Source organism: Mauremys mutica, chromosome 3, assembly GCF_020497125.1.
Source record: "Mauremys mutica isolate MM-2020 ecotype Southern chromosome 3, ASM2049712v1, whole genome shotgun sequence".
Lineage (NCBI taxonomy): Eukaryota > Metazoa > Chordata > Testudines > Geoemydidae > Mauremys > Mauremys mutica.
The window spans coordinates 112,076,288-112,091,824 of NC_059074.1; the positions used below are offsets into that span (position 1 = coordinate 112,076,288).

The 15,537-nt window shown below is 41.0% G+C and overlaps 1 protein-coding gene across 5 annotated transcripts in view; it reads left to right on the forward strand.

Moving 5' to 3' along the window:
- LOC123366342 (SAM and SH3 domain-containing protein 1-like) overlaps window positions 1-15,537 on the forward strand; it is an 83,204-nt gene that overhangs the window by 17,458 nt on the left and 50,209 nt on the right. The gene's annotated exons all lie outside the window — the stretch shown is intronic.

A 15,537-nucleotide genomic window follows, 5' to 3' on the forward strand; every position in this document is an offset into this window, starting at 1 on the left:
TGTTTGTAACTATGCTTATGATATATACATATACATTTACATAATTGATTTTTGTGCATATAAAACTTTCTCACTTAAACTATGAGCCTGATTGATAAAATGTGTGATGGTGGAGGGTGCTAAAATGGTTTTATTGCCAGGAGTTTAGGATTACTCCACAAGACATTAGATGCTGTAAATAAAGATTATCTGATTTATTAATACAAATCTCACTTAGCCAATTACATTACTGTTCCTGATTTTGATATGGTAATTCATCATTAAAATGCAGTAATGGCAAGATTAGAGCAAAATCCTGGATAGCAGTAGAACACTAAAATGCCAGTAGATTGACTTGGTGGCATAGAGCACACTGCATGCATATGAAAGCCAGATTATTTGTTGTCAGGACTGGCACGTGGGCAGTCTGGTCTAGTGGTTAGAGCAGGAATCTTGCCTAGTGATTAGACCCCAGAGCTGAGAGCTGTAGACCAAAGCTGGAGTCAGGAATCAAGCCCAAGAGTCAGAGTGAGGAGTCAATAACCGGAGCCAGCTGTTACAGCCGGGGACAAGCTGGGCAAGGGAGTAGGGCTGGTGTGAACTGGAGCGGGACCAGGGCAAGAGCAGAGTGGAAGAAGACAGAAGCATGGCTGGGAACAAGGCAGGCACAGGAGCAATTATTGAAGCTGCGGGTGTAGGCGCTGAGCAGACAGTGACCTTCATCTGAGCTTAAGTACAGCTCTGTTGGCTCCTTTGAGCCGATCAGGCTGACTGGTGGCTCATGCGATTTCTGCTGCTGCGCAGCAGCAGATCATTAAGCTGCGTGAAGGCTGAACCGACTAGCTCCAGGTTCTGCTGAGGGAACTCAGCCCCATGGTTCCTGGCATTTGTTAGACAGCTGAACTATAAAACTAGTGGAAAAAATGAAAATTGCTCCATAGTCTCAAAATAAGACAAACCCTGTATATCTTGGAGATACCTCCCAAATATTGTTTGTAATTAAATCCTTATTTTGCAGCTATTTTCTGCCAGTTTTTGTTGAAACAGAAACTCTCTGCTAGATTTCTTACAGCAGGATGAGTAATAAATAGGATTCCAGTGGTGCAGGATTCATTGATTTTAATTCATTGTTTTACTATATTTCATGAGTATATTCTGGACTAGGGAAACGCCCCTTGCAGATTTTTAGTATTCAAGACAAACCAGGGGATAGACTACAGTCTTTTGTAATAACTCACAGCTATAAAGATGGCAAAAGTTTTGCTATGTGTTTAATTTGGGCTTTTGCTTAACTATGCTGTTAAATCCCATATGCTGGGTGCTTCCAGGTCCAGTCAGTTTTTTGGGATATGGTGGCCCACTCATTATTGTGGTGTTCTTAAATTTCTTTGTTTTTTTTCTTCAATTCTTCAATTTCGTAAAATTCTAAGAATAAATTTATTCTTGCATGTCTTTACTCTTGTTTCCTTCAATCTCTTCTGCTGTGATTGCTAGTTCACTCCTGAAGGTGCATGTGCATGTTGGAGACTTTAGCACCCCATAAGAATATCATATTCTGCAGTGCTGTGTAACTAATGGAAAAACTGATACAAAGAGAGTGAGTTTTTAGTGAACCTTCCATTGATGTTTTATCTTTGTTGTAAATGTTGTCTATGCAGTGAGATTGGTACTGGTTCCTTCCTCTGCTTGACACTTTTGGCATTCACTCAAGTCTCCTTCATTAGATGTTGGCTCAAGAAATGAGCCCACACCATAGCTCCTATTATGCTTCATGATCCTGGCCCACTAGTAGAAAATGGCTTGAGCAACTTTTTTCATCTTCAAGATTTAGTGAGATGACGTCCCAAGGATACTTTTAGATTATGTGCATGTAAATCCTTAATTAGTATTGTTGTTGTTTGTTTCTATTGGAAGCATGTCTAAAGGCTCCGTTCAAGACAGGAGCCCCATAATGTTACACGTTATGCAAACACATAGAAGCAATTCCTGCCCCAAGAGTTTACAATTTAATTTAGAGGCAAGACTCAGGTGAATGCCTTCAGCAAAAGGAGGGGAGAGTGAAGAGGGGTACAGTTCTTGGCTTGATGGGTTCCAAACCATCTTAACTTTTTTTTTAAACCTAGATTTAATGAGCAGTTCTTGACTAGCTGTTATTGATGGGCTGACTCCTTGTAGGCATCACAGCAGGCAACAGTCTTGAGATGGGATTTGAAAGAGGCCGGGGTAGTGGCCTTCCAAATAAACATGGAAAACATTGGTACAAGATTGACTTTGTGTGATGATTTGATTGACTTTTAAGTGTTCTCATATGATGTTGATTTTTAAGATACATGGGCACATGAAAGAGCTGGTTATAATTGGGATAAATTCCCACTTTTTAAGGATGTTGGAAAAATAAATGATTCTGGTAATTCTGATACCAAAGGCTAGGGATGAACATGTGGACTTTTCAGCTGACTTAGTTTTGACCTAGATGAACATCAGGTTTCCATTACTACACTACATTGTGCTGCATGCAGAGTGAAAGATCCTAGCAATGTCACTTCAAGATGTTTTTAATCTACAAGTAACAAACAAACAACATGTTCAGGGTGGATCTACAAAGATGCCTTGTTATATGTTCTTGGCAAAGATATATGTTCTTTACAATGAAAACTGAGGGGGAAAGGTGATAAGGAATTTTGCTTCCCATTGTCAACGTTCTCCATGAAGTATTATTTTTAATATATTTATATAATGAGGCATCATAAACTACAAGGAGAGAGAATACATGGTAATGTGGTTCAGTGTAAAGTTTTTAACAGCATGAGTTCAGAATGGCTGCATTACTCTAGTGTCAAAGCCCCTAGTGAAATATATAGGTTCTCTCAAATGAATTGTGTTATAACTAAACTATCACGTATTCCATATATGGCACATGTTACAGAAAAACTATTTTAGGAAAATTGTTGAGACTCTCTTTGTACCTCTATCTGTTGAAGACAGGTGTCTAAGGGCCCAATTCCAATGCCAGTAAAATTAATGAAAAATCTCCCTGTGACTCAATGGGAGCTGTCATGTCCTTTGTTATCTCACTCCAACTGTACAGGAGCCAAGGGGAAGTCATGATAATATCGAACATAACCTAAAATAGATTTTCACGATATAAAATTGTCATGACTTTAAAGTCCAATATTGTAGGCCATTCCAGGACTGGAGGGGCAAGTGCTAGGTCCCCACTGGCTGCACTTTTCTGCCTTGGAGAGACAAGGTGAGTGAGAGAATATCTTTTATTGGACCAACTTCCGTTGGTGAGAGAGACAAGCTTTTGAGCTACACAGAGCTCTTCTTTCTGTGTTGTCCACCTTAGTAACTGTGAAGATTCAGAAAATCAGACTTTGAAACTGAAATTGTTAGGTATAAGATAAAATGTCTCTGGTATAGGATGGAATATTGCCCATCCTGAGCCTTGGGGGAAATAAGGAAACACTTCTCTAGCCGGTTGTTGGATTTGTTTTTAAATGGGCTGTTTTTGAAGCCGCTCTCGGGCTTGGGACGTCAGTCGTAGTCCCAGTGAAAATGGATTGCTGGGCAGAGTGCAGGTGAGTGGATCAACAGTGTTGTTATTACGCAGCCCTGCAATATTTTCAGATACATATCATGACTAGGTATGTGACATACCATAGCAAAAGCAATTACAAAGCCATGGGTACAGAGATAAACACAGATTAATGGTTCCATTTTGAGAAAAGTTGTCTATTTTAAATCTGAGGATTTAAAAAAAATTATACAGGAAAGTGGAGCATATTGGCTCTCTCCAATGAATGCACAGAGTCTGTATTCATCTGCTGATCTCTTTTGCAATGTGGTAGAATATTTGGCCACTTGCATGGGGAGGCTTGCACAAGCTGAAATGGGGACAGGAAAAGGGACAAAAGAAAGGGGAGGAAATGACCTGAGTAAGCAAGTTAAACAAGCCTGTATGAATTCATAAGGGAAATGTTTAAAAGCGATTGGTGAGCTGTTTAAAGTTTCCCAGAAAAGCCTGAACATCCCCGAGTTTTATTATGCAGTGGGTAAGCTCAGTTGTCCCTGACCCGGGAAGGAGCTCTGTGGTTATATTTTTCATAAGGAGGAGTGCTGTTGAATAATTTCTGAGTGTACTCTATCAGGAACAAATATGTTTTCCCTTCAGCTTCAATCATGCAGATGTTTTTATTCCACCACTATTTTCTGGAACAGCCCTATTTACTATGGCCCAAATCCAACTCTTCATGTATACACTTCTTACAGTATCCAAAACCAAAGGTATTGGGGAAATGCAGGCTAATATGCCACGCATTTTTGGTAGCCTTCCCTGTTGAGAACTAAATGCCAAAAATAAGCTGCTAATGTTTACCATGCTTTCCACACAGTAGTTCTGTGTTTCAGGCACTGAAATGGATATATTTTGTCTTAGGCTGTGAAGGTCCAAAGTAGGCCTTTAGCTCGGGCTTGAATGTGAAGCATTTCAGAAGAGGAACTCCCTTTCCTTTTTACCATTTTAACAGGCAGGCTGGCATGTCTCTCCTCCCAGTTACTGTTCTATTCCTTGTCTCTTGGCTCAGGCATCGGCTGTGGCCCCACCAGGAGTGGTTATGAAGATGCCCTAAGGAGTCATATAAAAAATGGAAACTAGGACAGATTACAATGGATGAATATAGGCAAACAACACAGGAATGCAGGGGCAAGATTAGAAAGGCAAAGGCACAAAATGAGCTCAAGCTAGCTACGGGAATAAAGGGAAACAAGAAGACTTTTTATCAATACATTAGAAGCAAGAGGAAGACCAAGGACAAGGTAGGCCCACTGCTCAGTGAGGAGGGAGAAACAGTAACAGGAAACTTGGAAATGGCAGAGATGCTTAATGACTTCTTTATTTTGATCTTCACCGAGAAGTCTGAAGGAATGCCTAACATAGTGAGTGCTAATGGGAAGGGGGTAGGTTTAGAAGATAAAATAAAAAAAGAACAAGTTAAAAATCACTTAGAAAAGTTAGATGCCTGCAAGTCACCGGGGCCTGATGAAATGCATCCTAGAATACTCAAGGAGCTAATAGAGGAAGTATCTGAGCCTCTAGCTATCATCTTTGGAAAAACATGGGAGACAGGAGAGATTCCAGAAGACTGGAAAAGGGTAAATATAGTGCTCATCTATAAAAAGGGAAATAAAAACAACACAGGAAACTACAGACCAGTTAGTTATAGGGCTTGGCTACACTTGAAAGTTGCAGCGCTGGTGGAGGCTTTCCAGCGCTGCATTAGTAACTGTCCACACCTGCAAGGCACAACCAGCGCTGCAACTCCCTGGCTGCAGCGCTGGCTGTACACCTGGTCTGCTTGGGGTATAACGAGTGCAGCGCTGGTGATCCAGCGCTGCTCGTCAAATGTGGCCACACACCAGTGCTGTTATTGGCCTCCAGGGTATTAGGAGATATCCCAGAATGCTTTTAACTAAATTACTCTTTGTTTTGTTATGCAGCCTCTCTTTGTTTTGTTGTGAACTCGGAGCTCCGCGGCGCTCCGGAGCACAGGGAGCTGCTTATCTAAAAAACAAACACAGCTCCTGTTTGCTGTGATCAATCTGTACCTGACTGTGAACAATCAAATGAGAAAACCCCCTGCCTGTCTCATTCACAGGGGTTGAGTGTTTGCTTGACGAGGAACAGCGGGGGCAGAGGGGAGAAGGGGAGTCCGTTGGATGCAGGCTGTTTGCAGTTAAGATTAAGGGGTCGGGAACATTTTCTGATTTTGCAAGTCAGGAAGCTAACATACAGTGTTGGCTCCAAAAATCCACTCTCTCTCTCTCTCCCCCGCTCCCTGTCACACTACACACCACCCCACCCCCCTCTTTTGAAAAGCACGTTGCTGTCACTTGAACGCTGGGATAGCTGCCCATAATGCACTGCTCCCAACAGCGCTGCAAATGCTGCAAATGTGGCCACACTGCAGTGCTGATAGCTGTCAGTTTGGCCACACACCAGTGCTGTCCCTACACAGCTGCACGACCAGCGCTGTAACTCCCAGCGCTGCAACTCTCAAGTGTAGCCAAGCCCTAACTTCTGCGCCAGGGAAGATAATGGAGCAAGTAATTAAGGAAATCATCTGCAAACACTTGGAAGGTGGTAAGGTGATAAGGAATAGCCAGCATGGTTTTGTAAAGAACAAATGGTGTCAAACCAATCTGATAGCTTTCTTTGATAGAATAACGAGTCTTGTGGATAAGGGAGAAGCGGTGGATGTGGTATACCTAGACTTTAGTAAGGCATTTGATACGGTCCTGCATGATATTCTTATTGATAAACTAGGCAAATACAATTTAGATGGGGCTACTATAAGGTGGGTGCATAACTGGCTGGATAACCGTGCTTAGAGTAGTTATTAATGGTTCCCAATCCTGCTGGAAAGGTATAACAAGTGGGGTTCCGCAGGGGTCTGTTTTGGGACCGGCTCTGTTTAATATCTTCATCAATGACTTAGATATTGGCATAGAAAGTATACTTATTAAGTTTGCAGATGATATCAAACTGGGAGGGATTGCAACTGCTTTGGAGGACAGGGTCATAATTCAAAATGATCTGGATAAATTGGAGAAATGGTCTGAGGTAAACAGGATGAAGTTTAACAAAGACAAATGCAAAGTGCTCCACTTAGGAAGGAAAAATCAGTTTCACACATACAAAATGGGAAGAGACTGTCTAGGAAGGAGTACGGCAGAAAGGGATCTAGGGGTTATAGTGGACCACAAGCTAAACATGAGTCAACAGTGTGATGCTGTTGCAAAAAAAGCAAATGTGATTCTGGGATGCATTAACAGGTGTGTTGTGAGCAAGACACGAGAAGTCAATCTTCCGCTCTACTCTGCGCTGGTTAGGCCTCACTGAAGTATTGTGTCCAGTTCTGGGCACCGCATTTCAAGAAAGATGTGGAGAAATTGGAGAGGGTCCAGAGAAGAGCAACAAGAATGATTAAAGGTCTTGAGAACATGACCTATAAAGGAAGGCTGAAAGAACTGGGTTTGTTTAGTTTGGAAAAGAGAAGACAGAGAGGACATGATAGCAGTTTTCAGGTATCTAAAAGGGTGTCATAAGGAGGAGGGAGAAAACTTGTTCACCATAGACTTTAAGGATAGAACAAGAAGCAATGGGCTTAAACTGCAGAAAGGGAGGTTTAGGTTGGACATTAGGAAAAAGTTCCTAACTGTCAGGTGGTTAAACACTGGAATAAATTGCCTAGGGAGGTTGTGGAATCTCCATCTCTGGAGATACTTAAGAGTAGGTTAGATAAATGTCTATCAGGGATGGTCTAGACAGTATTTGGTCCTGCCATGAAGGCAGGGGACTAGACTCGATGACCTCTCGAGGTCCCTTCCAGTCCTAGAATCTATGAATCTATGAAGATGACAGGTTTTGGAGCAAAAGAACGAGCAGCAGTGTTCAGCAGTTTTTTCTGTCCTACTCTACTGTGGGCGTGATGCGAACGCACACCTGTCTTGCTAAGCACTGCAAAGTGCTCACTTAGCATTAAGACTAGCATCATTCTCACCTTTATTAGACTAGGGAGAACCCTTGCATGACTGTTTGAAATCCGTGCTTAAATATACACTGGAATGAACCTCACACACAAGCAACAGGTACACATACACATGGTAACCAGTCCATCCATCATGACATGCAGAAGATCAACTGAAGTGGGGAGGTGTGTGTTAAGGTTGCCACCTTTCTGATTGCTGGTAACTGGACTCCCTACACCCCTCCCTTCTCCGCCTCTTCCCCCAAATCTCTGCCCCCGTTGCTTACTCCTTTCCCACACCCTGTTGCTTGCTGGACTGTCTCCACCTTCCTCCCCCAACTAGCTGGGCTCCCTCTGCTCTGGAGCTGGCATGGGGGCTGCTGCAGTCTGACAAGGATCCTGCCTGCAGGTAGGAGGCGGCCCCACTGAGCAGGGGCTGGCATAGGTTAATGACCCAGCACCTCCCCCCCGGCCCCACAGTAAGCAGGCTTTTGGCAGGAGCAGTGGAAGGTCCCTAAAAGGTGTGTGGAGGGGGGGAGGGCTGCCAGTGCCTGAAATGTGGCCCTCCTTCCTCCCTAGGCTCTGCTAACAAGCCACCTCTTCCCTCCTAATACCCTCCCCCCTCTGCCCCATCACTTGCCCTTACAGTTGGTAAAAGTGGGGGGGGGGGCTGGCCCTTGTTCCCCCCCTGTTCCAGGGCCCTTGGCTTCTGGTGTCCGGTCAGTACTGGACACTGCCAGGTCCCCTTTTCAACCAGACTTTCCCGTTAAAAACAGGGCACCTAGCAACCCTATGTGCTGGACACAGAAGCCAAAAACCAGACTGTCTGGGTAAAAGCTGGACTGATGGCAACCTGCATATGTGTGTGTAAGTAGAGACACATCTATACAAATCCCTCATACATAAGCACATAAGCATCATAAATAAGCACAACAATAGCAGAATGTAGACTCAAATTACCACTTTTCCCCTCTGACCCCAATTCTGCAAGGTCATTATGCAGGTGGAATTTATCCCCTACTAGGGTTCCATTGAATTCAAGGGTCCTTCTGCATAGATCCCCTTTCAGGATTGGGCTATAACTTTATTGGTCCTAGTTGTGTAACATGTATTCATTTATATTCTTTCTGTGACTGTTGCCTCTCCCCCATCATCTGAGGTATCTGACAAAACATTGCTCTTTATGCTGCTAAAAATCAAGTACAAAGGAAGCTGCCAGCATATTAAACCAACTGATGTTCAGTGACTGATTAATCTTAATTTAATAATAAGCGTCAAATCATTACAATATCCCTTTGTAGTCACTCCATCAGCATGAAACCTGGCAGATACTTTTTGGTATTCACGTACATATCAGCAAATTCACTGGGAATTCCATGGTAGTGTATCACTAAAGTTGTGTGTTGCCAAAAACAGTTATGCATGTGTATCGAAGGATGGAAATATTGGTACACACTGGATAACCATAGAATGGACATATTGGACAACTGCTGTTTTCAAGAAATATTTTTTTAATTAAATGTTCATTTTAGTTTCTGCCCCTTAAGACTATTGGATTTACTCTTCTGCATAACAACCAGCAATGGTCTCAGGTAGAATTTGTTTATGAAGTATATTTTATAACCTTTTTACCTGAGAATTGAGCAAAGTACTTTGGGGGAAAATATCAATCAATCTGTTGTCATGCTTCATATTAATTTCTTCCCTTGGGAAGAATATGTGGTAATAGGATTATATAGCTGGAACATGGCAGTTTGCATGACAATAGTAGCAATATTGGTGCTAATCATTTTTTGTGGTAGGGATTCAGTTATCTATCTAGTTTGGAACATAAAAGCTAGAGTTCATTGGGTGCGTGGTTCTGTTTTGTTATTAAAATGCTAGTGATGGTAATTTAGCCCAAGAAATTTCAGTGGGCTACTGGAGAATTTGTATATTTTAAACAATGCTGTTTTGAAAGCTCTATCTTTTTGTTGTAATCACCTGTGGTATTTTAAATGTAGGACCTACATATTTCAAGTATAGAGCGTATTTGTAATAAGATGAAGGTACTTTGCAATATATAGTAAATGTAAAATACATGTGCTTTTTTTTTTCAATATTACCTATCTTCATGCTATTTGGTGCCCACTAAATAAATGAAAGTGGCTTTTCAGAAATGGTTTAGGCAGTTAGTAGTGCTAGATCAGTGTAGATCAGGCCCAAAATATAAGTTTGTGTAGAAGGAAAAGAGGGCTACGCACATTAATATGAAAAATGCTTTCAAGATGTTTATTTCTATGACTTCTTTTAAATTTTAAGCATTCCACTGACGTGTTGGAAACTGAAACCAACAGCCTAGTGCAAGTACTTAAAAGTCAGAAAATGAAAACAACTGTGATCAAAGATAAAACTGACCAGAGTAGATTCACTGTCCTAGCTGAATACAATAAAAAGGATAAACAGCATGCTTGCTTTAACAAAAAAAAATTTGGTTTTAAATATCCTTTAAATGTAGTGATTTATAATCATGCTGTTAACAGTAGGAGTTTAAAAAAAAATCTTGTCTTGGACAATTTCCTTGGCTTTTTCATCTGGAAAATGGTGACTAGAAGTCACCTATCTGACAGGCTGAGTGGTGAGTCTTTATTTTAATATTTATAAAGCACTTTGGAAGGAAGACACAATACAAATGCAAAGCGTATAATTATTATTATATGGCATAGTTAAGTTGAAAAGTTAGTGGGTATAATGTACTGAGTAGCCAAGCAACATAGAGGAGCTCAAACAGGCTATCTTCTGGTTAGTACTACCTATGATTTGGTGATGCCTAAAATGGATACTATCAATAGTAACAATGACTTTGAAAAAGGCATTTTCTCTCTCCATTTTCATCATGATTTTTAATAGCACTTAAAAGATCAAGGTGTGCAGTAGAGCTAATTGTGTGTCTTTAACTTACATCCATGGAAAAAAACTTGAACCAACATAAAACAAATGTATAATCCTTTGCAGAATTTTGTCAATATTTGTGTAACCTGTAACATGAGTGGAAGCTGCTGAGTGTGAAATGTTTGCTGTCTTTGGCCTGTGTTGATTTATACAGCTGTGTTTCTTCTTATACAACAGAGATACTCTCCAGCTGCCCCAACCCAAAAATAGTAAAATAAATACTCCAGTGTTGGATAAAAATTATTTGATGAACATCTTCCTTCCCAAGTTCCTGGAAACGCTCTGGAATTTAAGTGCATGAATGTGGAGGGTATAATCTCTCTGAATTTGAGATTACATGAGCAGAGCTCTATCCCCATGTCTGGCCATGGTGTCCTATGCTACTGAAAAAGTCAGCAATCTCCAGGTCTGTTAAGTCAATGGGAGTTGTTCCAGAGCTATAATGTTCCAACACCTTTCCCAGGCTCTGTAATCTACCAATGCTTCTCTTGTAAGAGCCTGCTTTGTTTCCTCCATCCACTTTCAACTTCATGCTGCCTTTCACACAGGGCTTGTCGTCTTCATTGCAGAGTTAACTCACATTATACTTCCTATGTTGTTCAAACCCAAGTCCTGTCCACACCCACAAACCTGAACTCGAATGTAGTGTTGCTTTTAACTCAAATTAGCTGGCACATCAGGAGTATGTGCTAAACAGGGGCAGCTCCAAGCCCCAGCACGCCAAGCACGTGCCTGGGGTGGCAAGCCGCAGGGGGGGACTCTGCTGGTGCTGCGAGGGTGGCAGGCAGGCTGCCTTCCGCAGCTTGCCTGCGGAGGGTCCGCTGGTCCCACGGCTTCGGCGGACCTCCTGCAGGCAAACCGCGGGACCAGCGGACCCTCCGCAGGCAAACCGCCGGAGGCAGCCTGCCTGCCGTGCTTGGGGCGGCAAAATCCCTAGAGCCGCCCCTGGTGCTAAATCAAAGCTTTGGCCTAACTCATCCACTGCTAATGAAGTCACTCTGTGCTGCTTGAGTGTCACTTCTCAGAGTGGCCACTCTCACCCTTGGTAGGCTAACTTGGGAGGAGTTAACTCAAGGATAGATGAGTTACTTCTTCAGTGAAGACATAGCCACAGACCTCCAAGCTTGAAACCAACTTTATTAATATAAGACAACGTGCCCTGCTTCCTTTAAAAAAGCTTCTTCTGCCCTTCTATTCCAGGAAGTGTATAATGAACACTTGTAATTCTTTGTTTGGCATGCTTCACCTGTTGTACAGGACCATTAGTGTACATTGGTGCTATCTAAATAAAAATCTTGTGCTGGTAATACTGCATGAACTTCTCCTGGGAAGTTGTATGGGTGGAGTTCTAGAGTAAGCTTGTTCCATATAGCTTGTTTAATTGTAATTTAGCTTGTGTTAAAGCCATATTCCTTTTTATAGCTAAGCAAACTTTCAAGTATTACATTTGGATTTAGTACATTTGGCAATTTCAGATTCACTGATTTAAAAAAAATCACTTCTCTACTTTATAACTTTGTGTCTGTTAAATACACATAGTTTGGATAGATCTAAGATTCTGATTAGAGAGAAACATGATATTGTAAATTTTAGTTTTACAAAGTAATTCCTCCTCCTTGTTCATCTGCGTAATTGTTTTCAGCTTGCCCCTCAAGTCTTAGGTACTCCAAGCGCACCAGGAAATGAATAGAAACCAGTTGTACAAGACAAGAAACTCCAGGCTAGAGTTTACCTGTAACATTCAGAGCTGATAAATGGTTAATCCTTCCACAGAAAAAATCAGCTTTCAAATTGCCCTTTCCCCATTTGAAACTAGTGTAAACTATCAGCAAGAATGCAACATGCATGTGACGAGTAAACAGGCAAATCTGTTTTGCCTGTGGTTCTGTTAGGTTTCCATTTACTACCCTGCAGTGTGGAACTAGCAACCATAATTGCATGCCTGAACCTACAAAGGGTGGCTCTGTGTGTTTGTGTGCGTGGGATCACACTAGTAGACTCAATGAGGGATCTGACAATACCGAAAGGAATATCTGGTTACACAAGCACGTGTATTGAGCTTGCAGCACAGGTGGAGGCTAGAGTTTTCTCATACAACTTGTTCCAAAGTGACTAATTGTATGAAACAACTGGAAGAAAATCCTTCCAATGCATGCTTGTGCAGTCTAACTGTTAGCCAGTCAGCATGGCTGCTGCTCCAGAAGAGGATGGGTATGGCTGGCATCCTCTCATTTTAATCACAGTTACCTATATTCCATACAAATGTGGTGTCCCCTTACTTCTGTTGTTGAAAATTATTCACCAGAAATAAAGAATCATGAAACTAAGATTATAGAAAGTTACTGATGCTAAGGGAGTGAATCTCTCAGCATTTAACTTTTCCTGCATGAATATTTTTTGTCTTTTATCGCAGAAAGTCCCATGTTTGGGCCTTGGCAGGTTGAGGAGTATGGTGGATGGGAGTTATACAGAGTTATTCCAAGTGCTGATGTGACTGCTTCAACAAGTGGCATATAGGAGATTTTGTTGGATGTGTACACTACTTTGAGTTTTTGCAGGGGTCGGCAACCTTTCAGAAGTGCTGTGCCAAGTCTTCATTTATTCACTCTAATTTAAGGTTTCGCGTGCCAGTAATACATTTTAACATTTTTAGAAGGTCTCTTTCTATAAGTCTACAACATATAACTAAACAATTGTTGTATGAAAAGTAAATAAGGTTTTTAAAATGTTTAAGAAGCTTCATTTAAAATTAAATTAAAATGTAGAGTCCCCCGGACTGGTGGCCAGGACCTGGGCAATGCAAGTGCCACTGAAAACCAGCTCGCGTGCCGCCTTCCGCACCCGTGCCATAGGTTGCCTATCCCTGGTTTATTTTAACATGAAAATTACAAAACTTTCAGGGAAACTGTTCAGAGTTTAGCATGTGGAAAAGTGCTAGTGTAAGTAGATCCTGTGTTTTAGAATCCTAGGTATGATATTTTTTCACTTGGAGTGAAATTAGACTGTGTGCATTGACCACCTGGATAATCTGATCTCAAAATATAAGGTCCTGCCTTTTCTTCCTGGGCAAGAAGATGGACTGGACAGCTAAATGGGTTTTTAAATTTCTGTGGTTATAGCAAGATGTGGCTCATGAATGTAGGCCTTCTTGCTATAATCTTGCTTTCTCTGTTATTTAAACATCTGCATTGCTACTTTTTTATATAATTATTTTAAAAGATTGTTTCTTGATAATTTTTGTATCCAAACAGTCAAGAAACAAACGTTTTTAAAATATATAAAAGTCACAGTACAAATATTTAAGAACTATGTAGACATTTTTACCTAAATAATAAACATATTAGAAGTATGGAAAGTGCAATGGAGACACTTTACTAGAACTCAGACAGCAAAATTACATTGAGATAATAAAAACAGATTTACAGTCAATCAATTCAGAACATGAAAAGTATTCTCTTCTGCTCCTCCTGCATGCACAAAGAATATTCACAAAATTCAAAATCATGTTCCATTTGTAAGGATCTGTGCAATAATACACGTTACTATATTACAAAAACAGATAAAATTACACCTATCCTAGCTTATAAACCAATGCATGTAGCATACTGTATTTATTCTATGTCAGTTTTATGTTCATTGCTACAAAACAACTGCTTGGCTTTCCTCCCCTTTACATTCATGATACAAACATGTTTTGAGTTTGAAATGGGTTCTATATTTCATTTCAACAATGCAGCCTAGTTCCAAACCTCTATGTTGTTGGTTTTTAAAGGCATATATTAATATTCTATCTCGGCTTTAATGGGCAAATAACTAACCTAGAGGAACCTTGCTAACCTGTCCCATTGGAATGACAGTCTTGGCCAGTGGATAGGGCATTTAGGAATCAAGAGACCTATATTCTGTTTCTACTTCTGATACTGGCTTCTCTTTGTGACTTTGAGCAAAGTTGGATGGCTAAACTTAGGCACCCAAATCAGCATCTCTGGATATTGGGCTGGTATTAGTTGCTTAAATATCGATTAGGGCACCTGATTTAATTGCAAATTTTGCCCTTCAGAACTCAGAGTAATACTTTTACTTTAGTAAAGAAATTTTAGATCCACTTTCTGTAAAACAACTTATATTAATGTTAGGTGTAGGTATTAATCTATTAATATTATTGACTCCAGATTTTCAAGCTGAATTCTTATGCTTATCAATTAAGACACCAGTAAAATGCTCTGTACTCCTTTACAAATTCACCTCCCACACAATATTAGACCCTGTATTTTAGTATCACATAAAACATAGTTCTTCCTTCTGTTTTTACCCCTGAGAGGAACTTTGCGGTTTTTCTAGTCTTTCATATTTTCCAAATATGTTTTTCACACCATAAAGAAAAGCAATTATCATTTTTATAATAAACTGATGCTTTGTGGCTATGAAAAACTCCAATCTCTGATAATTTAGAATTTTAATTTAATCTCACCCTAGAGATGTAGTATTGATGAAATTGTGTCAGAGCGAGGCAGCAGGACTCCTCTCTGAAATCTCTTGTGGATTAACACTAGATTGGTATTTCCAGCTTTATTGATTTTCATAGCAGAAGTTAAAAAATGTTTTAAGGAGAATGGGCGTGTTGGCTGTGCTCTTTGTCTCTTTCTTACACACAAATTCTGATAGAATGGTCAACTAGTAATGTCCTTATGGCAGAAACGTGATGGTTCTACCGGGACAATTTGCAGTCCTGCTCATTGTGCTTGTAAGTGAAGAGTATGATGTTTGAAGAAGTGTTGTTTACTATTGTCAGAGACAACAGAGCCACTCCCCGCAAATAATAGTATATGCAGTGAAGGAAGTGGGACAGCTGGGTTGGGCTGAAGGCTTGTGGTGGGATGAGTGGCTGAGTGCCTAGGACACCCAAGTGAGCTTGGATGTGTGTTGGAGTGCCTAGTGCAGCAAGGAACAGACTGGGGGTAGTTTCTTGGGCCTCATTATTTCCCTGCCATATGTTGCTGTCGTCTGTATGTACCTAGACACTTGCATGGCCCCCTCCTCACAGGGGGCCATGAACACCTACTCCCTGTGGTCACCAGCTGCTTTTCTGGTTGCCACC